The sequence below is a fragment of the Hemitrygon akajei genome, chromosome 21, assembly GCF_048418815.1.
Source record: "Hemitrygon akajei chromosome 21, sHemAka1.3, whole genome shotgun sequence".
Classification (NCBI taxonomy): domain Eukaryota; kingdom Metazoa; phylum Chordata; class Chondrichthyes; order Myliobatiformes; family Dasyatidae; genus Hemitrygon; species Hemitrygon akajei.
In genome coordinates, this window is record NC_133144.1 from 68,610,513 (window position 1) to 68,633,283 (window position 22,771).

The 22,771-nt window shown below is 44.4% G+C and overlaps 2 long non-coding RNA genes across 2 annotated transcripts in view; both read left to right on the forward strand.

Moving 5' to 3' along the window:
- The window catches only part of LOC140714500 (uncharacterized), a 44,256-nt gene extending 28,959 nt beyond the window's left edge, over positions 1-15,297 (forward strand). Inside the window, exons 2-3 of the long non-coding RNA XR_012095888.1 lie at positions 12,672-12,880; positions 14,202-15,297. This is a non-coding gene — a long non-coding RNA (uncharacterized lncRNA). The remainder of the gene's footprint in view (positions 1-12,671; positions 12,881-14,201) is intronic.
- Positions 1-22,771, forward strand: part of LOC140714501 (uncharacterized) — a 78,868-nt gene that overhangs the window by 30,081 nt on the left and 26,016 nt on the right. The gene's annotated exons all lie outside the window — the stretch shown is intronic.

Genomic DNA, 22,771 nt, shown 5'->3' on the forward strand with positions numbered 1-22,771 from the left:
CTGGTTTCCTCCCACATTCCAAAGTGTTTCATAGTGCTCCGGTTTCCTCCCACATTCCAAAGTGTTTCCGAGTGCTCTGGTTTCCTCCCACATTCCAAAGTGTTTCATAGTGCTCCGGTTTCCTCCCACATTCCAAAGTGTTTCCAAGTGCTCTGGTTTCCTCCCACATTCCAAAGTGTTTCATAGTGCTCCGGTTTCCTCCCACATTCCAAAGTGTTTCCAAGTGCTCTGGTTTCCTCCCACATTCCAAAGTGTTTCATAGTGCTCCGGTTTCCTCCCACATTCCAAAGTGTTTCATAGTGCTCTGGTTTCCTCCCACATTCCAAAGTGTTTCCAAGTGCTCTGGTTTCCTCCCACATTCCAAAGTGTTTCCGAGTGCTCCGGTTTCCTCCCACATTCCAAAGTGTTTCCAAGTGCTCTGGTTTCCTCCCACATTCCAAAGTGTTTCCAAGTGCTCTGGTTTCCTCCCACATTCCAAAGTGTTTCCGAGTGCTCCGGTTTCCTCCCACATTCCAAAGTGTTTCATAGTGCTCCGGTTTCCTCCCACATTCCAAAGTGTTTCATAGTGCTCTGGTTTCCTCCCACATTCCAAAGTGTTTCCAAGTGCTCTGGTTTCCTCCCACATTCCAAAGTGTTTCCGAGTGCTCCGGTTTCCTCCCACATTCCAAAGTGTTTCCAAGTGCTCTGGTTTCCTCCCACATTCCAAAGTGTTTCCGAGTGCTCCGGTTTCCTCCCACATTCCAAAGTGTTTCATAGTGCTCCGGTTTCCTCCCACATTCCAAAGTGTTTCATAGTGCTCCGGTTTCCTCCCACATTCCAAAGTGTTTCCAAGTGCTCTGGTTTCCTCCCACATTCCAAAGTGTTTCCGAGTGCTCCGGTTTCCTCCCACATTCCAAAGTGTTTCATAGTGCTCCGGTTTCCTCCCACATTCCAAAGTGTTTCCAAGTGCTCTGGTTTCCTCCCACATTCCAAAGTGTTTCATAGTGCTCCGGTTTCCTCCCACATTCCAAAGTGTTTCCAAGTGCTCTGGTTTCCTCCCACATTCCAAAGTGTTTCATAGTGCTCCGGTTTCCTCCCACATTCCAAAGTGTTTCCGAGTGCTCCGGTTTCCTCCCACATTCCAAAGTGTTTCCAAGTGCTCCGGTTTCCTCCCACATTCCAAAGTGTTTCATAGTGCTCCGGTTTCCTCCCACATTCCAAAGTGTTTCCAAGTGCTCTGGTTTCCTCCCACATTCCAAAGTGTTTCATAGTGCTCCGGTTTCCTCCCACATTCCAAAGTGTTTCCGAGTGCTCCGGTTTCCTCCCACATTCCAAAGTGTTTCATAGTGCTCCGGTTTCCTCCCACATTCCAAAGTGTTTCATAGTGCTCCGGTTTCCTCCCACATTCCAAAGTGTTTCATAGTGCTCTGGTTTCCTCCCACATTCCAAAGTGTTTCCAAGTGCTCCGGTTTCCTCTCACATTCCAAAGTGTTTCATAGTGCTCCGGTTTCCTCTCACATTCCAAAGTGTTTCATAGTGCTCCGGTTTCCTCCCACATTCCAAAGTGTTTCCGAGTGCTCCGGTTTCCTCCCACATTCCAAAGTGTTTCATAGTGCTCCGGTTTCCTCCCACATTCCAAAGTGTTTCCGAGTGCTCCGGTTTCCTCCCACATTCCAAAGTGTTTCATAGTGCTCCGGTTTCCTCCCACATTCCAAAGTGTTTCCGAGTGCTCCGGTTTCCTCCCACATTACAAAGTGTTTCATAGTGCTCTGGTTTCCTCCCACATTCCAAAGTGTTTCCGAGTGCTCCGGTTTCCTCCCACATTCCAAAGTGTTTCATAGTGCTCCGGTTTCCTCCCACATTCCAAAGTGTTTCTGAGTGCTCCGGTTTCCTCCCACATTCCAAAGTGTTTCATAGTGCTCCGGTTTCCTCCCACATTCCAAAGTGTTTCATAGTGCTCTGGTTTCCTCCCACATTCCAAAGTGTTTCCAAGTGCTCTGGTTTCCTCCCACATTCCAAAGTGTTTCATAGTGCTCCGGTTTCCTACCACATTCCAAAGTGTTTCATAGTGCTCCGGTTTCCTCCCACATTCCAAAGTGTTTCATAGTGCTCCGGTTTCCTCCCACATTCCAAAGTGTTTCCGAGTGCTCCGGTTTCCTCCCACATTCCAAAGTGTTTCCAAGTGCTCTGGTTTCCTCCCACATTCCAAAGTGTTTCATAGTGCTCCGGTTTCCTCCCACATTCCAAAGTGTTTCATAGTGCTCTGGTTTCCTCCCACATTCCAAAGTGTTTCATAGTGCTCCGGTTTCCTACCACATTCCAAAGTGTTTCATAGTGCTCCGGTTTCCTCCCACATTCCAAAGTGTTTCATAGTGCTCCGGTTTCCTCCCACATTCCAAAGTGTTTCCGAGTGCTCCGGTTTCCTCCCACATTCTAAAGTGTTTCCAAGTGCTCTGGTTTCCTCCCACATTCCAAAGTGTTTCATAGTGCTCCGGTTTCCTCCCACATTCCAAAGTGTTTCATAGTGCTCTGGTTTCCTCCCACATTCCAAAGTGTTTCATAGTGCTCTGGTTTCCTCCCACATTCCAAAGTGTTTCCAAGTGCTCTGGTTTCCTCCCACATTCCAAAGTGTTTCATAGTGCTCTGGTTTCCTCCCACATTCCAAAGTGTTTCCGTGTGCTCCGGTTTCCTCCCACATTCCAAAGTGTTTCATAGTGCTCTGGTTTCCTCCCACATTCCAAAGTGTTTCATATTGCTCTGGTTTCCTCCCACATTCCAAAGTGTTTCCAAGTGCTCTGGTTTCCTCCCACATTCCAAAGTGTTTCATAGTGCTCTGGTTTCCTCCCACATTCCAAAGTGTTTCCAAGTGCTCTGGTTTCCTCCCACATTCCAAAGTGTTTCCGAGTGCTCCGGTTTCCTCCCACATTCCAAAGTGTTTCCAAGTGCTCTGGTTTCCTCCCACATTCCAAAGTGTTTCATAGTGCTCTGGTTTCCTCCCACATTCCAAAGTGTTTCCAAGTGCTCTGGTTTCCTCCCACATTCCAAAGTGTTTCATAGTGCTCCGGTTTCCTCCCACATTCCAAAGTGTTTCATAGTGCTCTGGTTTCCTCCCACATTCCAAAGTGTTTCATAGTGCTCCGGTTTCCTCCCACATTCCAAAGTGTTTCATAGTGCTCTGGTTTCCTCCCACATTCCGAAGTGTTTCATAGTGCTCTGGTTTCCTCCCACATTCCAAAGTGTTTCATAGTGCTCTGGTTTCCTCCCACATTCCAAAATGTTTCATAGTGCTCCGGTTTCCTCCCACATTCCAAAGTGTTTCCGAGTGCTCTGGTTTCCTCCCACATTCCAAAGTGTTTCCGAGTGCTCCGGTTTCCTCCCACATTCCAAAGTGTTTCATAGTGCTCTGGTTTCCTCCCACATTCCAAAGTGTTTCATAGTGCTCCGGTTTCCTCCCACATTCCAAAGTGTTTCATAGTGCTCTGGTTTCCTCCCACATTCCAAAGTGTTTCATAGTGCTCCGGTTTCCTCCCACATTCCAAAGTGTTTCATTGTGCTCCAGTTTCCTCCCACATTCCAAAGTGTTTCCAAGTGCTCCGGTTTCCTCCCACATTCCAAAGTGTTTCATAGTGCTCTGGTTTCCTCCCACATTCCAAAGTGTTTCCTAGTGCTCTGGTTTCCTCCCACATTCCAAAGTGTTTCCTAGTGCTCCGGTTTCCTCCCACATTCCAAAGTGTTTCATAGTGCTCTGGTTTCCTCCCACATTCCAAAGTGTTTCATAGTGCTCTGGTTTCCTCCCACATTCCAAAGTGTTTCATAGTGCTCCGGTTTCCTCCCACATTCCAAAGTGTTTCATAGTGCTCTGGTTTCCTCCCACATTCCAAAGTGTTTCCTAGTGCTCCGGTTTCCTCCCACATTCCAAAGTGTTTCATAGTGCTCTGGTTTCCTCCCACATTCCAAAGTGTTTCATAGTGCTCTGGTTTCTTCCCACATTCCAAAGTGTTTCATAGTGCTCCAGTTTCCTCCCACATTCCAAAGTGTTTCATAGTGCTCCGGTTTCCTCCCACATTCCAAAGTGTTTCATGGTGCTCTGGTTTCCTCCCACATTCCAAAATGTTTCATGGTGCTCCGGTTTCCTCCCACATTCCAAAGTGTTTCATAGTGCTCTGGTTTCCTCCCACATTCCAAAGTGTTTCATAGTGCTCTGGTTTCCTCCCACATTCCAAAGTGTTTCATAGTGCTCTGGTTTCCTCCCACATTCCAAAGTGTTTCATAGTGCTCCGGTTTCCTCCCACATTCCAAAGTGTTTCATAGTGCTCCGGTTTCCTCCCACATTCCAAAGTGTTTCATAGTGCTCTGGTTTCCTCCCACATTCCAAAGTGTTTCATAGTGCTCCGGTTTCCTCCCACATTCCAAAGTGTTTCATAGTGCTCTGGTTTCCTCCCACATTCCAAAGTGTTTCATAGTGCTCTGGTTTCCTCCCACATTCCAAAGTGTTTCCAAGTGCTCTGGTTTCCTCCCACATTCCAAAGTGTTTCATAGTGCTCCGGTTTCCTCCCACATTCCAAAGTGTTTCATAGTGCTCTGTTTTCCTCCCACATTCCAAAGTGTTTCATAGTGCTCCGGTTTCCTCCCACATTCCAAAGTGTTTCATAGTGCTCCGGTTTCCTCCCACATTCCAAAGTGTTTCATAGTGCTCTGGTTTCCTCCCACATTCCAAAGTGTTTCATAGTGCTCTGGTTTCCTCCCACATTCCAAAGTGTTTCATAGTGCTCCGGTTTCCTCCCACATTCCAAAGTGTTTCATAGTGCTCCGGTTTCCTCCCACATTCCAAAGTGTTTCATAGTGCTCTGGTTTCCTCCCACATTCCAAAGTGTTTCATAGTGCTCTGGTTTCCTCCCACATTCCAAAGTGTTTCACAGTGCTCTGGTTTCCTCCCACATTCCAAAGTGTTTCATAGTTCTCCGGTTTCCTCCCACATTCCAAAGTGTTTCATAGTGCTCTGGTTTCCTCCCACATTCCAAAGTGTTTCATAGTGCTCTGGTGTTCCTCCCACATTCCAAAGTGTTTCCAAGTGCTCTGGTTTCCTCCCACATTCCAAAGTGTTTCATAGTGCTCCGCTTTCCTACCACATTCCAAAGTGTTTCATAGTGCTCCGGTTTCCTCCCACATTCCAACGTGTTTCCAAGTGCTCTGGTTTCCTCCATAATCCCAAAGTGTTTCCAAGTGTTCCGGTTTTCCCACATTCCAAAGTGTTTCATAGTGCTCCGGTTTCCTCCCACATTCCAAAGTGTTTCATGGTGCTCTGGTTTCCTCCCACATTCCAAAATGTTTCATGGTGCTCCGGTTTCCTCCCACATTCCAAAGTGTTTCATAGTGCTCTGGTTTCCTCCCACATTCCAAAGTGTTTCATAGTGCTCTGGTTTCCTCCCACATTCCAAAGTGTTTCATAGTGCTCTGGTTTCCTCCCACATTCCAAAGTGTTTCATAGTGCTCCGGTTTCCTCCCACATTCCAAAGTGTTTCATAGTGCTCCGGTTTCCTCCCACATTCCAAAGTGTTTCATAGTGCTCTGGTTTCCTCCCACATTCCAAAGTGTTTCATAGTGCTCCGGTTTCCTCCCACATTCCAAAGTGTTTCATAGTGCTCTGGTTTCCTCCCACATTCCAAAGTGTTTCATAGTGCTCTGGTTTCCTCCCACATTCCAAAGTGTTTCCAAGTGCTCTGGTTTCCTCCCACATTCCAAAGTGTTTCATAGTGCTCCGGTTTCCTCCCACATTCCAAAGTGTTTCATAGTGCTCTGGTTTCCTCCCACATTCCAAAGTGTTTCATAGTGCTCCGGTTTCCTCCCACATTCCAAAGTGTTTCATAGTGCTCCGGTTTCCTCCCACATTCCAAAGTGTTTCATAGTGCTCCGGTTTCCTCCCACATTCCAAAGTGTTTCATAGTGCTCTGGTTTCCTCCCACATTCCAAAGTGTTTCATAGTGCTCTGGTTTCCTCCCACATTCCAAAGTGTTTCACAGTGCTCTGGTTTCCTCCCACATTCCAAAGTGTTTCATAGTTCTCCGGTTTCCTCCCACATTCCAAAGTGTTTCATAGTGCTCTGGTTTCCTCCCACATTCCAAAGTGTTTCATAGTGCTCTGGTGTTCCTCCCACATTCCAAAGTGTTTCCAAGTGCTCTGGTTTCCTCCCACATTCCAAAGTGTTTCATAGTGCTCCGCTTTCCTACCACATTCCAAAGTGTTTCATAGTGCTCCGGTTTCCTCCCACATTCCAACGTGTTTCCAAGTGCTCTGGTTTCCTCCATAATCCCAAAGTGTTTCCAAGTGTTCCGGTTTTCCCACATTCCAAAGTGTTTCATAGTGCTCCGGTTTCCTCCCACATTCCAAAGTGTTTCATGGTGCTCTGGTTTCCTCCCACATTCCAAAATGTTTCATGGTGCTCCGGTTTCCTCCCACATTCCAAAGTGTTTCATAGTGCTCTGGTTTCCTCCCACATTCCAAAGTGTTTCATAGTGCTCTGGTTTCCTCCCACATTCCAAAGTGTTTCATAGTGCTCTGGTTTCCTCCCACATTCCAAAGTGTTTCATAGTGCTCCGGTTTCCTCCCACATTCCAAAGTGTTTCATAGTGCTCCGGTTTCCTCCCACATTCCAAAGTGTTTCATAGTGCTCTGGTTTCCTCCCACATTCCAAAGTGTTTCATAGTGCTCCGGTTTCCTCCCACATTCCAAAGTGTTTCATAGTGCTCTGGTTTCCTCCCACATTCCAAAGTGTTTCATAGTGCTCTGGTTTCCTCCCACATTCCAAAGTGTTTCCAAGTGCTCTGGTTTCCTCCCACATTCCAAAGTGTTTCATAGTGCTCCGGTTTCCTCCCACATTCCAAAGTGTTTCATAGTGCTCTGGTTTCCTCCCACATTCCAAAGTGTTTCATAGTGCTCCGGTTTCCTCCCACATTCCAAAGTGTTTCATAGTGCTCCGGTTTCCTCCCACATTCCAAAGTGTTTCATAGTGCTCCGGTTTCCTCCCACATTCCGAAGTGTTTCATAGTGCTCTGGTTTCCTCCCACATTCCAAAGTGTTTCATAGTGCTCTGGTTTCCTCCCACATTCCAAAGTGTTTCACAGTGCTCTGGTTTCCTCCCACATTCCAAAGTGTTTCATAGTTCTCCGGTTTCCTCCCACATTCCAAAGTGTTTCATAGTGCTCTGGTTTCCTCCCACATTCCAAAGTGTTTCATAGTGCTCTGGTGTTCCTCCCACATTCCAAAGTGTTTCCAAGTGCTCTGGTTTCCTCCCACATTCCAAAGTGTTTCATAGTGCTCCGGTTTCCTACCACATTCCAAAGTGTTTCATAGTGCTCCGGTTTCCTCCCACATTCCAAAGTGTTTCATAGTGCTCCGGTTTCCTCCCACATTCCAACGTGTTTCCAAGTGCTCTGGTTTCCTCCCACATTCCAAAGTGTTTCATAGTGCTCCGGTTTCCTCCCACATTCCAAAGTGTTTCATAGTGCTCTGGTTTCCTCCCACATTCCAAAGTGTTTCACAGTGCTCTGGTTTCCTCCCACATTCCAAAGTGTTTCATAGTTCTCCGGTTTCCTCCCACATTCCAAAGTGTTTCATAGTGCTCTGGTTTCCTCCCACATTCCAAAGTGTTTCATAGTGCTCTGGTGTTCCTCCCACATTCCAAAGTGTTTCCAAGTGCTCTGGTTTCCTCCCACATTCCAAAGTGTTTCATAGTGCTCCGCTTTCCTACCACATTCCAAAGTGTTTCATAGTGCTCCGGTTTCCTCCCACATTCCAACGTGTTTCCAAGTGCTCTGGTTTCCTCCATAATCCCAAAGTGTTTCCAAGTGTTCCGGTTTTCCCACATTCCAAAGTGTTTCATAGTGCTCCGGTTTCCTCCCACATTCCAAAGTGTTTCATGGTGCTCTGGTTTCCTCCCACATTCCAAAATGTTTCATGGTGCTCCGGTTTCCTCCCACATTCCAAAGTGTTTCATAGTGCTCTGGTTTCCTCCCACATTCCAAAGTGTTTCATAGTGCTCTGGTTTCCTCCCACATTCCAAAGTGTTTCATAGTGCTCTGGTTTCCTCCCACATTCCAAAGTGTTTCATAGTGCTCCGGTTTCCTCCCACATTCCAAAGTGTTTCATAGTGCTCCGGTTTCCTCCCACATTCCAAAGTGTTTCATAGTGCTCTGGTTTCCTCCCACATTCCAAAGTGTTTCATAGTGCTCCGGTTTCCTCCCACATTCCAAAGTGTTTCATAGTGCTCCGGTTTCCTCCCACATTCCAAAGTGTTTCATAGTGCTCCGGTTTCCTCCCACATTCCAAAGTGTTTCATAGTGCTCCGGTTTCCTCCCACATTCCAAAGTGTTTCATAGTGCTCTGGTTTCCTCCCACATTCCAAAGTGTTTCATAGTGCTCTGGTTTCCTCCCACATTCCAAAGTGTTTCATAGTGCTCCGGTTTCCTCCCACATTCCAAAGTGTTTCATAGTGCTCCGGTTTCCTCCCACATTCCAAAGTGTTTCATAGTGCTCCGGTTTCCTCCCACATTCCAAAGTGTTTCATAGTGCTCTGGTTTCCTCCCACATTCCAAAGTGTTTCATAGTGCTCTGGTTTCCTCCCACATTCCAAAGTGTTTCACAGTGCTCTGGTTTCCTCCCACATTCCAAAGTGTTTCATAGTTCTCCGGTTTCCTCCCACATTCCAAAGTGTTTCATAGTGCTCTGGTTTCCTCCCACATTCCAAAGTGTTTCATAGTGCTCTGGTGTTCCTCCCACATTCCAAAGTGTTTCCAAGTGCTCTGGTTTCCTCCCACATTCCAAAGTGTTTCATAGTGCTCCGCTTTCCTACCACATTCCAAAGTGTTTCATAGTGCTCCGGTTTCCTCCCACATTCCAACGTGTTTCCAAGTGCTCTGGTTTCCTCCATAATCCCAAAGTGTTTCCAAGTGTTCCGGTTTTCCCACATTCCAAAGTGTTTCATAGTGCTCCGGTTTCCTCCCACATTCCAAAGTGTTTCATGGTGCTCTGGTTTCCTCCCACATTCCAAAATGTTTCATGGTGCTCCGGTTTCCTCCCACATTCCAAAGTGTTTCATAGTGCTCTGGTTTCCTCCCACATTCCAAAGTGTTTCATAGTGCTCTGGTTTCCTCCCACATTCCAAAGTGTTTCATAGTGCTCTGGTTTCCTCCCACATTCCAAAGTGTTTCATAGTGCTCCGGTTTCCTCCCACATTCCAAAGTGTTTCATAGTGCTCCGGTTTCCTCCCACATTCCAAAGTGTTTCATAGTGCTCTGGTTTCCTCCCACATTCCAAAGTGTTTCATAGTGCTCCGGTTTCCTCCCACATTCCAAAGTGTTTCATAGTGCTCTGGTTTCCTCCCACATTCCAAAGTGTTTCATAGTGCTCTGGTTTCCTCCCACATTCCAAAGTGTTTCCAAGTGCTCTGGTTTCCTCCCACATTCCAAAGTGTTTCATAGTGCTCCGGTTTCCTCCCACATTCCAAAGTGTTTCATAGTGCTCTGGTTTCCTCCCACATTCCAAAGTGTTTCATAGTGCTCCGGTTTCCTCCCACATTCCAAAGTGTTTCATAGTGCTCCGGTTTCCTCCCACATTCCAAAGTGTTTCATAGTGCTCCGGTTTCCTCCCACATTCCAAAGTGTTTCATAGTGCTCTGGTTTCCTCCCACATTCCAAAGTGTTTCATAGTGCTCTGGTTTCCTCCCACATTCCAAAGTGTTTCACAGTGCTCTGGTTTCCTCCCACATTCCAAAGTGTTTCATAGTTCTCCGGTTTCCTCCCACATTCCAAAGTGTTTCATAGTGCTCTGGTTTCCTCCCACATTCCAAAGTGTTTCATAGTGCTCTGGTGTTCCTCCCACATTCCAAAGTGTTTCCAAGTGCTCTGGTTTCCTCCCACATTCCAAAGTGTTTCATAGTGCTCCGGTTTCCTACCACATTCCAAAGTGTTTCATAGTGCTCCGGTTTCCTCCCACATTCCAACGTGTTTCCAAGTGCTCTGGTTTCCTCCATAATCCCAAAGTGTTTCCAAGTGTTCCGGTTTTCCCACATTCCAAAGTGTTTCATAGTGCTCCGGTTTCCTCCCACATTCCAAAGTGCTTCTGAGTGCTCTGGTATCCCTCCCACATCCCAAAGATGTACGGGTTAGTAGGTTAATTGGTGAATGAGTGTAATTGGGTGATGTGGGTTCGTTGGGCCAGGAGGGCTTATTACTGTTCTATATCTTTAAATGTACTAAAATAATTCTATTTCTCTTCTACAAACACTGCCTGACCTGCTGACAACTTTCACCATTCATTGTTTTCCTTTCAGAGTTTTGACAGCTGTGTTTTTTGTCTTTGTGATTAGATTGAAACCAATTTGGTTTAAGAATGTGAAAACTCATCCACTCTAGATTCTCAAGGGCATCAAAGGAGCCAATTTAAATCAGTCTCTCCTTATCTGAGCTGGTCCATTGATTCCGTCCTAGGCTTCTGATGTGACCGAGCACGAGATGCACAGACCTCACCATAGTAGGGACAGGAGGTCGTAGTGAGTCACGGAGAGATGCAGCAGGGAAACAGGCCATTTAGCCCATCCAGTTCATGCTGATATCAACTCTTTAAACTTATCTTCCATTAATTTTATTTTTCTTTGTTCTCCGCTCCCATCCTACCCATCACCTACATGCTGGGGCTGGTTTAGTGTGGCCATTTCACCAATGGACCAACATATAACCATATATAACCATATAACAATCACAGCACGGAAACAGGCCATTCTGGCCCTCCTAGTCCGTGCCGAACTCTTAATCTCACCTAGTCCCACCTACCCGCACTCAGCCCATAACCCTCCACTCCTTTCCTGTCCATATACCTATCCAATTTTACCTTAAATGACACAACTGAACTGGCCTCTACTACTTCTACAGGAAGCTCATTCCACACAGCTATCACTCTCTGAGTAAAGAAATACCCCCTCGTGTTTCCCTTAAACTTTTGCCCCCTAACTCTCAAATCATGTCCTCTCGTTTGAATCTCCCCTACTCTCAATGGAAACAGCCTATTCACGTCAACTCTATCTATCCCTCTCAAAATTTTAAATACCTCGATCAAATCCCCCCTCAACCTTCTACGCTCCAATGAATAGAGACCTAACTTGTTCAACCTTTCTCTGTAACTTAAGTGCTGAAACCCAGGTAACATCCTAGTAAATCGTCTCTGCACTCTCTCTAATTTATTGATATCTTTCCTATAATTCGGTGACCAGAACTGTACACAATATTCCAAATTTGGCCTTACCAATGCCTTGTACAATTTTAACATTACATCCCAACTTCTGTACTCAATGCTCTGATTTATAAAGGCCAGCGTTCCAAAAGCCTTCTTCACCACCCTATCTACATGAGACTCCACCTTCAGGGAACTATGCACTGTTATTCCTAGATCTCTCTGTTCCACTGCATTCCTCAATGCCCTACCATTTACCCTGTATGTTCTATTTGGATTATTCCTGCCAAAATGTAGAACCTCACACTTCTCAGCATTAAACTCCATCTGCCAACGTTCAGCCCATTCTTCTAACCGGCATAAATCTCCCTGCAAGCTTTGAAAACCCACCTCATTATCCACAACACCTCCTACCTTAGTATCATCGGCATACTTACTAATCCAATTTACCACCCCATCATCCAGATCATTTATATATATTACAAACAACATTGGGCCCAAAACAGATCCCTGAGGCACCCCGCTAGTCACCGGCCTCCATCCCGATAAACAATTATCCACCACTACTCTCTGGCATCTCCCATCTAGCCACTGTTGAATCCATTTTATTACTCCAGCATTAATACCTAATGACTGAACCTTCTTAACTAACCTTCCATGTGGAACTTTGTCAAAGGCCTTGCTGAACTCCATATAGACTACATCCACTGCCTTACCCTCGTCAACATTCCTCGTAACTACTTCAAAAAATTCAATAAGGTTTGTCAAACATGACATTCCACGCACAAATCCATGCTGGCTACTCCTAATCAGATCCTGTCTATCCAGATAATTATAAATACTATCTCTAAGAATACTTTCCATTAATTTACCCACCACTGATGTCAAACTGACAGGTCTATAATTGCCAGGCTTACTTCTAGAACCCTTTTTAAACAATGGAACCACATGAGCAATGCGCCAATCCTCCGGCACAATCCCCGTTTCTAATGACATCTGAAAGATCTCCGTCAGAGCTCCTGCTATCTCTACACAAACTTCCCTCAAGGTCCTGGGGAATATCCTGTCAGGACCCGGAGATTAATCACCCAGGCCTAATCAATGAGCATGAACAAGTATGTCCAGAGACATACTGGGAGGAAACCAGAGCACCTGGAGCAAACCCATGGAGTCATGAGGAGAAATTACAGACTCCTTATAGAGGATATCGGGAATGAACTCCGGACTCCGATGGCCTTAGCTGTAGTAGCCACGTGTTAACTGCTACGTTCCCGTGGAACTCTAGCAAGCAAGGAAGAAGCTGCACATTTCTTTAAGGCTTTGAAGGCATCCTTTGTCCACGTGGTGAAAAAGCTCAGATCAGACGGTCTGTGGTGGGGTTTCTGATGTTGGACATGCTGAGGCTGCAATCTGTCGAAAGACTCGCTTCTCAACATTAACATTGAAATCGGTATGTATGCTATGATCAGCCACCAGGTGGAGCCCTTCTACACAAGACCTGTGATTGTGAACAATGATTTCTCCAACTTCAACTAACCACTCTACTCGGGCCCTTATCTCCTGACCCCATCATCCCATCGCTTCCTCCCACGAAAATATTGCAAAGAAAAAAAAAACAGATGTTGGATCTCTGAAAGAGAAACGGAATGGTGAAAACCAGTGGGAAAGTTATTGGAAGGTATTCTGCGGTAACGGATATATAAGTATTTGGATAAACGTGAGCTGATTAGGGACAGTCAACATGACTTTGTGGTAGGTCGTGCAGAGCTTTTCTGAGGTTAAGCAGGAAATTTGACGAAGGCAAGGCAGTGGATGTTGCCTACGTGGACTTTAGCAAGGCCTTTGATGAGGTCCTTTGTGGAAGGTTGGTCAAGAAGGTTCAGTCAGTTGGCATACAGGATAACATAGCAAATTGAATTAGGCGTTGGCTTTGTGGGAGAAGCCAGAGAGTGGTAGCAGAGGGTTGCCTCTCTGACTGGAGGCCTGTGACTAGCGGAGTGCTGCAGGGATTGGTGCTGGGTCCATTGTTGTCTGTTATCTATATTGATGGTTTGATCCGAACAACAACTGAACCTCTTAACCATATCTGCATACTTTTATGCATTGAGATGCTGCCACATGATTGGCTCATTAGACATTTGTAGTTACGAACAGGTGTACCTAATAAAATGGCCACTGAGTGTAAGCACCAAACTCTGTAAAATAAATTGCCCCGCAGTTCCAATTAAATCCATTCCCTCTCTAACCTAAGCCCTCTAATTCTTGATTCACCTCCCCTGTCCCTTTCCCAATCAATGCCCCTTATGATAACCAATAACCTCCAATAAGCTTAATCTTACTCTCCCCTCCTATTTCACGGACATGCAAGAGTCAGGAAGATATGGTTAATATGAGAGGGCATATTTTTAAGGTGATTGGAGGAAAGTATCAGGGGATGTTGGAAGATTTTTTACGCAGAGAGTGGTGGGTGCATGGAATACCCTGGTCTGGTTTTAAAATTCTTACGTAGATGCATATATAATAGAAAAATGGATGGCATTGTGGGAGGGGTCAGATTGATTTTAGGGTAGTTATAAAGTTGGCACAACATTGTGGTTTGTAAGGCCTGTAGCGTTTTATGTTTAATGTAGTATGTATCCATGTTTGATAGAAGCAGTGAAAAACATCATAGAACCTATTAAGTCATAGAGCATTATAGCACTGAAAGAGGCCCTTTGGCCCATCTAGTCCATGCTGAACTGTTAATGCATTGTGAAATTGGGGTAAACCTGTACAGAGAGTTAATGGGCTCAGTGATAGATGGTGGTGAGGAGTTTCACATTGCTAACTGGAAAGATGACAAGGTTTAGCATTCACATTTGAGGTGAGAATTCTAAAGAGATTTGTGTGTTTGTTTACTCTGGATTTCCGGCATCTGCAGAATTTCTTGTGATTAACATCTGAAAGGAGCCAATGATATAGAGACAAGAAAATCATTGACTATTTAATCTTTTCCATAGATGCTGACTGGCCTCCAGCATTTTGTGTTGGTGTAGTGATGTCGAGGCTGTGGCAGAGAAATGCCAGGATAACAACATACTTCCATAGGAGATTAAAATCAGGATCAATGGAAATACACAATGTGAAGATCTCCAATAAGGATATTGTGTAGAGTGGGTGAGGAGCAGGAAGTATTCTAAAGGATTTCTTTGTGTCTGAATGAAGAGAAACATCAGGTATCCTTTACACCGCTGAAGTAAGAGGGTTTCTATGCTCTTGGGATCAGATGCCTACAGATAATGAAAATAAGGAGAAGGTTTTTCTTCAGGGGATAAAGTACCTATTGTCATGGAAAACCCATGGAGACTGAAGAACTGTGAACTGAATAAAGTGGGAACAGTATGGAACTCTAAGCACGAATCTTGTGATTGAAACTGATGCCAAACGAAGTTCTTGCATTTACCCGAGGAAGCAAACAAAACAAAATTTGGGGATGTTTCAGTGAAATATTTTGTCTTTAAAATGTTTATACCTTCTTATAATGATAACTTCAGAATTTTATTTAACACTCCCTAACTTCAGGAGAACTCACACCACTCACAGCCCTAAAGACAGCACTGCAGTGGAAACTGTGAGCTGTTTCAAAGTCCTGGAACTGCACAACCTCACATGGTCCCAGAACACATTCCACTCTTTCAGGAAACCTCAACAACCGCTCTGCTTTCTGAGCATGCTGAACAGGAACATCAATACTCACATCCTTCTGCAGATGTGCTGTAGAGAACATCCTATTAACGTGCATCACTGCGCGGTGTAGAAACTGCACTGTGGCCGACAGGAAGGCTTGACAATGAGTAGTTGAAAATGCCCAACGCATCATCAGCACCAGCCTACCCTCCATCAAAGACTTATATACAGAAAAGTGCTTGAAAAGGGCCAGTAACATCATGAAGAACCCCACCCACTCTGCTCGTGGACTGTTTGTCCCACTCCCATCAGGGAGGAAGCCTTGTAGCTACTATGCCAGGACCACCAGACTCAAAAACTGTTACTTACCCAAAACAGTAAGACTGATCAACACCTCCATTCAGTAGCCCACCCTATCACCCCCCCTCACCACCACCACTACATTCACCTAGGGTCACTTTTATGTACCTACAATCAGTCTATGTGCGTAACAGTTACTTGTACAGAGTGTTTTACAGGACTGTTTTTATATTTATATATATTGTGTTCTTTGTGCTTATTGTGTTTTTTTTTTGCTGCGTTGGATCCAGAGTAACAATCATTTTATTCTCCTTTACACCCATGTAATGAAGAATGACAATGATCAGTCTTGTATAAGGTGCTTAAATAGATAATTAAAGATTGCTTCCAGCTTTGCTGACAGACAGATGCTTGTGCGTGACTGGCTGCTCAGCCTATTTGATGCCATCACTGCTACTGGAATCCCTTTGAACAGATACCTGTGGTGTCAGTCTGCAGAAACCACTGGATCGTTCGTCTCCACACACAGAGCTACTTCTCTGAGGCATGTTCTGTGCTATTTTATTAAAGAAACTCAAGCTAATAGGATGGAGTTGCTTCTTATTCCCCACAGTATCGTAGTGGTTAGCGGAACACCGTTACAGCTTGGATGTCAGAGTTTGGAGCTCAATCCTCGCGTCCTCAGTAAGGAGTTTGTATGTTCTCCACCTGACTGCATGGGTTTCCTCCGGGTGCTCTGGTTTCCTTTCACAGTCCACATTTCAGGCTGAGATGAGGGGTCTTGATCCAGAACATTGACTGTTCATTTCTCACTCCCCAAGCTTGGCTACTTCTGCAATAATTTCCTTTTCAGCATCACTGATATCTCTCACTTTGGGGAAATTCTCATCTGAGTATTGCCATTAAAAAGAGAGGAAATTAAACAAATTCTGGAATTAGCAAGCTCATGAAAGAAACAATTTGAAGACGTAGTTGGTGTGCCACAGACTACCATGTCGGCTAACACCCACTCCACAGATTAAAGAAAGCTTGGAAGCTCTAATAGGCTTGCTTGAGCTTGATGCCCAAGAACAGAAAAACCAGTAAAGAGTGATGGACGCTGCCCAGTCGATCAAAGGCAGAGCCCTGCTCACCATCGAGCGTATCTACAAGGAGCGCTGCCACAAGAAAGCAGCATCCATTGTTAGTGACCCCATCACCCAGGCCATGCTCACTTCTCACTACTGCCATTGGGGAGGAGGTCAGGAGCCCTAGGATCCACACCACCAGGTTCAGGAACAGTTATTACCCCACAACCATCAGGCTATTGAATCAGAGGGGATAACTTCACTCACCCCAATCCACAACCTATGGACTCACTTTCAAGAACTTTACAACTCATGTTCTCAATATTATTTATTTATTTATTTATTTCTTCTTATAATAATCATTATTGGTTTTTTTGCATTTACATTGTTTGCCCTCTTTTGTATGTTGGTTACTTGCCAGTTTTTGTTTAGTTTTTCATTGACTCCATTGTAATTCTTTGTTCTACTGTGAATGCCTGCAAGAAAATGAATCTCAGGGTTGTATATGGTGACATCTGTGTACTTTGATAATAACTTTACTTTGAACTTTGAGTTAACGTACTTAAATAATGATAACAGAGTCAAAGTTAAAAGTAAATTTATTATCAAAATATGTACATACATGTTAGCATGTACCACCTTGAGATTCATTTCCGTACAGGTATTTACAAGAAAATAAAGAAATACATACAATAGAATTTGTGGGAGACCATACATGAACAGAGACTGACAAAGAACCAATGTGCAAGGTAAGACAAATTGTGCAAATACTGTAAATAAATAAATAATACTGAGAACATGAGATGTTCAGTAGAGTCCTGGAAAGTGAGTCTGGAGGTTGTAGAATTAGTTCTCAGTTATGATGAGTGAAGTTATCCACCCTGGTTTAGGAGTCTGATGGCTGAGGGGTTTCTGAACCTGGTGGTGTTGGGCCTAAGGCTTCTGTACCTCCTGCCCGATGGTAGTAGACCATAAGACCACAAGACCATCATTAGACCACCTGGCCCATTGAGTCTGCTCCACTGTTCCATTGAGAAGAGAACATGTCCTGGATGGTGGGGGTCCTTTCTTGTGGTAGCACTCTTGGTAAATGTGCTCAATTGAGGAGAGGGCTTTTGGACTGGGCTGTATCCACCAATTTCTGTAGACTTCTCCTTTCCTAGGTATTGGCAGGCAACAAGAGTGATGAAGAATGAAAAACATTTATGGTGGACTTGCAGGTGCTATGCTTGGAATATTATCATGTAAAGTTGCATTGAGCTGGAAGAAGGAGGAACATTGTGTGGATTTTGATTGACAGAAAACATTTGTCTAAGATTTTAATGCATTTTGTACTGGAGCAGTTGGCAAGATTTTCCAGAAGACAGGACCTGCACAGGGTCATTGGTAGAAAGTGATATATTGTTGCTTGAAAACCAACATTTTTGCTGCCTCAAGGTTCTCATGCTTGTGCAGAAATTTGTGACAATGGTCAGCGTAGACCTACTTGCTTAAGGACCTGATTTTTGACTTCACAATCTATCTCATTATGACCTTTCATCTTAATGTCTACCTGCATTACACTTTCTCTGTAACTGCTACACTTTATTCTGCATTCTAATTGCTTTATCTTGTATGATCTTATGCAAAGAGAAGTTTGGATAGGTACACGGGTGGGAGGGGTATGGAGGACTATGGTCCTGTGCAGGTTAACAGATTGGCATGGGCTAGATGGGCCAAACAGCCCAATTTCTGTGCTGTAGTGCTCTATGACACTTACCTCATTACACTGTTAAATTAATTGATCTGTATGGACAGTTTACAAGACAAGTTTTCACTGTGTTTCGGTACATGTGACTATAATAAATCAATTCCAGTTCCAAGACTGAGTGAAAGATGTAACATAATTAACAGGAAGGGAAGGCTATGAAGTTGGTCCTCACTGGGTTGTGTTGGACAAACTCATTGTCAATTGGCAGCTCATTTAAACAAGAGATGCTCTTCCAATCTGATCCACGGAAAATTAAACTCTTCCTTGGCATGACGAGGGTGGCTATTTCACCATGGGACTGATATCACAGCCATGAACCTTTGTCAATATTTAACCAACTGTGGTGCTGTTTGTGATTTTAATTTGGAATTACATTACTATTCATAAAAACATTTTGCAAGCTTAATTTCATGTGTATTGCTATTGTGGTGGTTTAAGGCACATTCCAGAGATCAGACTGCAAAATGGTCTTCGCTGCAAGTCCTTATGGATTATAACGTTGAGAGGTAGAATGGTCAAGTGCGGATTAATATCAATGACATGTAATCCTGTATGACCGCAGCCTGTTGGAAATAACATCTTTGCAAGTATCTAATTGCAATCTATCTCTTGAGAACCAATAGCCTTTCAACCCAGGCCAGTGTTGGTGTTGGATGCTGATGGACTGTGCATGGAGATGCCCTAGTTTCTGAAACGTGACTGCATGGCAGCCGGTGATATTGCAGGCTTCCTGTGTTTGATTTTCAGTTACAGCTGAATAAGGCCAATTCTGGGCTCTCTGCCAATGTCTTCCAGGAATGAAGAGGCTGCCAATTCATTTCTTGTTGGAAGCTCTTAGGCAACAGATAGAGGAACTATGTGTTCCATCACACTAGGTTCATCCCAGATCACAGAAGTGAAAACGTAACCATTTCTAATTCCTTTATTTAAATGTAAATAATGTGATTTGTAGTGAGTAACAGATTCTCAAACTCTAGTGCAGAGAGAAGTCAGAGGGTGAACAGCGTGGAGAAGCTGGGAGCCGTGGTAGCATAGCGGTTGTTGTGGTTGAGTGGCATTGAGTCATTGCCGACTCATGGTGACCCTGTGGACCCATGGTGGCACCAGGCCCAATTCGAACTCAGGACCATCTGCCTCCAAGGCCAGTGCTGATGCCACTACACTACTGGCTGGCCAGTAGCCCTCTTAACCCCATTCTCCTAGCAGTTAACACAATGCAGTTACAACTCGAGACGTCCGAGTTTCGAGTTCAGTTCTGGTGCTGTCTATAAGGAGTTTGTATGTTCTCCCTGTGACTATGTGGGTTTCCTCCAGGTGCTCCGGTTTCCTCCCACAGTCCACAGACATACTGGTTAGTAGGTCAATCGATCATTGTGAGTTAGGGTTAAGTCGGGGGTTCTTGGGGTTTGTTGGACAGGGCAGCTCAAAGGGCTGGAAGGGCTATTGGTCATTGTGAATTGTCCTGTGGTTAGGTTAGGGTTAAATTGGGGGTTAGACCATTAGTCACAGGAGCAGAATTAGGTCATTCAGCCGGTCGAGTTCACTCCGCCATTTCATCATGGCTGATCCTGGGTCCCATTCAACCCCATACACCTGCTCTCTCACTATCTCCCTTGATACCCTGACCAATTTGGAATCTATCAACTTCTGCTTTAATTATACCCATGGACCTGGCCTCCATAGCAGTTTGTGGCATAGCATTCCACAGATTCGCCGCTCTTTGGCTAAAAAAATTCTTCCTTACTCCTGTTCTAAAAAGCTGCCCCTCAATTTTGAGGCTGTGTCCTTTAGTACTAGATACCCCCACCATAGGAGACATCCTCTCCACATCCACCTTATCTAGTCCTCTCAACATTCAGTAGGTTTTAATGAGGTCTCCCCACATTCTTTTAAATTCCAATGAGTATAGGCCCAAAGTTGCCAAATGCTCCTCATATGTTAACCTCTTCATTCCTGGAATCATCCTTGTGAACCTCCACTGGACTCTCTCCAATGATAATACATCCTTTCTGAGATAAGGTGCCCAAAACTGTTGACAATACTTCAAGTGCGGCTTGACTAATCTCTTATAAAACTCAAGCTCAAGATGCTCTAAAAAGCCATCTCGTAGGCATTCAACAAATTCCCTTTCCTGCGATGTGACACCAACCTGATTTTCCCAATCCCCCTGCATATTGAAGTCCCCCATCACAACTGTGTCATTACCCTTATTACATGCCCTTTCCAGCTCCCTTTATGATCTCAACCCCACATCTCGGCTACTATTTGGGGGCCTATATATGATTTCCTTAATGTTTTTTTCACCCTTGCAGCTTCTTAACTCCACCCACAAAAATTCAACATTCTCTGACCCTGTGTCATTTCTTTCTAAATGTGTTATTCCATCTCTTACCAACAGAGCCACACCGCTGCCTATGTCTTCCTGCCTGTCCTTTAGATACAAAGAATATCCTTTGATGTTAAACTCCCAACTATGGCCCTCTTTCAGCTACAACTCAGTGATGCCCACGTCATCAGTATTGTTAGGGTTTGTTGAACGGTGTGCCTGGGAGGGCCGGAAAGGTCTACTCTGTGCTGTAACTCTGAATAAACAGAAATAAATAAACAAAGGGCACCCCGACTAAGCAGTTCTTCCTGTCATCCCAGAGGGTGAAAGTGAGTCCAGCTCTGTCTGTGTGTCTTCTGGAAGAATAGATGCTGTTCTTGAGATTGCTTTGTGGCTGTTGCCCAGTCCCTCCACCCAGAGTGTGAGCTCATCATCTGAGTACAGGCACGGTAACCCACTTTCCCGTGTTCCATTTACCTTGATTTAGATTGAATCTTGATAATTAGGTGCAGATGGTTAAGCAGAGTGAGCTGAGGACACCATGTCCTAAATATCAATGCAGGACAAACTTGACAAAGCAAAACACCATGAGACATAGGAGTAGAATTAGGCCATTCAGCCCATCCAGAATGGTCTGCTCCACCATTCCATCATGGCTGATTTATTATCCCTCTCAGTCCCATTCTGCCTTCTCCCCATAATCTTTGACACCCTGATTAATCATGAATATATCAACATCTGATTTAAATATACCAAATAACTTATCCTCTATAGGCATCTGTAGTATTGACTTCCACAGATTCACCATCCTCTGGCTAACAAATGTCCTCATCTCTCTTCTAAAAGGATGTCCTTCCATTTTGAGGCAGTGCCCCGAGGTCCTAGACTCCTCCACTACAGGAAACATCCTCTCCATCAGGGCTTTCCAACCATTTTTATGCCATGGACCTTTACCATTAACCAAGAGATCTGTGGACCCCAGGTTGGGAACCCCTGAGCTAGGCCTTTCAATATTCAGTAGGATTCAATGAGGTTCCACCCTCATTGTTCCAACCTTCAGTAAGTTTAGCCATATATGTTCCTCCTATGCTAACCCTTTTATTCCCAGGATCATTCCCATGAAGGTCTTCTGGATCCTCTCCAAAGCCAACACATCTTTTCTCAGCTCAGGGGCTAACCTGCTCTCAATATTCCCAGTGTGGTCTGACCAATGCCTTATAAAGCTTCAGCATTACACCCTCGTTTTTCAAAGTTCAAAGTAAATTTATTATTGAAGTACACGTATGGCACCATATACAACCCCGAGGTTCATTTTCTCCTGGGCATATTCAATAAATCCATTTTAGAATAATAACCATCACAGAATCAATGAAAGACCGCATCAATTGGGCATTCAACCAGTGTGCTAAAGACAACAAGCTGCAAAAATAAAGAAATAATAACAATCAATGAATAAGCAATTAAAACCATTAAGATATAAGAGCATAATTAGGCCTTTTGACCCATCGAATCTGCTCCGCCATTTCATCATGGGTGATCCAGTTTCTCTCTCAGCCCCTGTCTCCTGCCTTCCCTCCATATTCGTTCATGCCCTGACCAGTCAAGAATCTATCAACTTCTGCCTTAAATATCCATCAATACTTGGCCTCCACAGCCATCTGTGGCAATGAGTTCCATAGATTCACCACATTCTGTCTAAAGAAATTCCTCCTCATCTCAGTTGTAAAAGGACGCCCCTCTATTCTTCTGGTCTTAGGCACTCCCACCAGAGGAAACATCCTCTCCACATCTTCTCTATCAAGGCTTTTGTCCATTTGATAGGTTTCAGTGAGGTCACCCCACATTCTTCTGAATTCCAGTGAATAGAGGTCCAGAGCCATCAGATACTGTTCATTTGGCAAGCCATTCAATCCTGAAATAATCTCCTTTGAACCTTCTCCAGTTTCAGCACATCCTTTCTAAGATAAGGGGCCCAAAAGGGCTCAAGTGAGGCCTCTCCATTGTTTTATAAAGTTTCAATATTACATCCTGTCTTTTATATTCTAGTCCTCTTGAATGAATGTAAACGTTACATTTGCCTTCCTCACAGCAGACTCAACCTGCAAATTAACCTTTAGGGAATCCTGCACAAGGACTCCCAAGTCCCTTTCCAACTCAGTTTTTGTATTTTCTCTGCATTTAGAAAATAGTCAACCCTTTCATTTCTTGTACCAAAGTACATGACCATTAACTTCTTGACACTGTATTCCATCTCACATTTATTTGACCATTCTCCTAATCTGTCAAAGTTCTTCAGTAGCCTCTTTACTTACTCAAAACTGCCTGCCCCTCCACCTATCTTTGTATTGTCAGCAAACTTTACAACAAAACCATCAATTCCATCACCTAAATCATTAACATATAACATAAAAAGAATTGGTCCCAACACAGACCCCTGTGAAACACCAATAGTTACTGGCA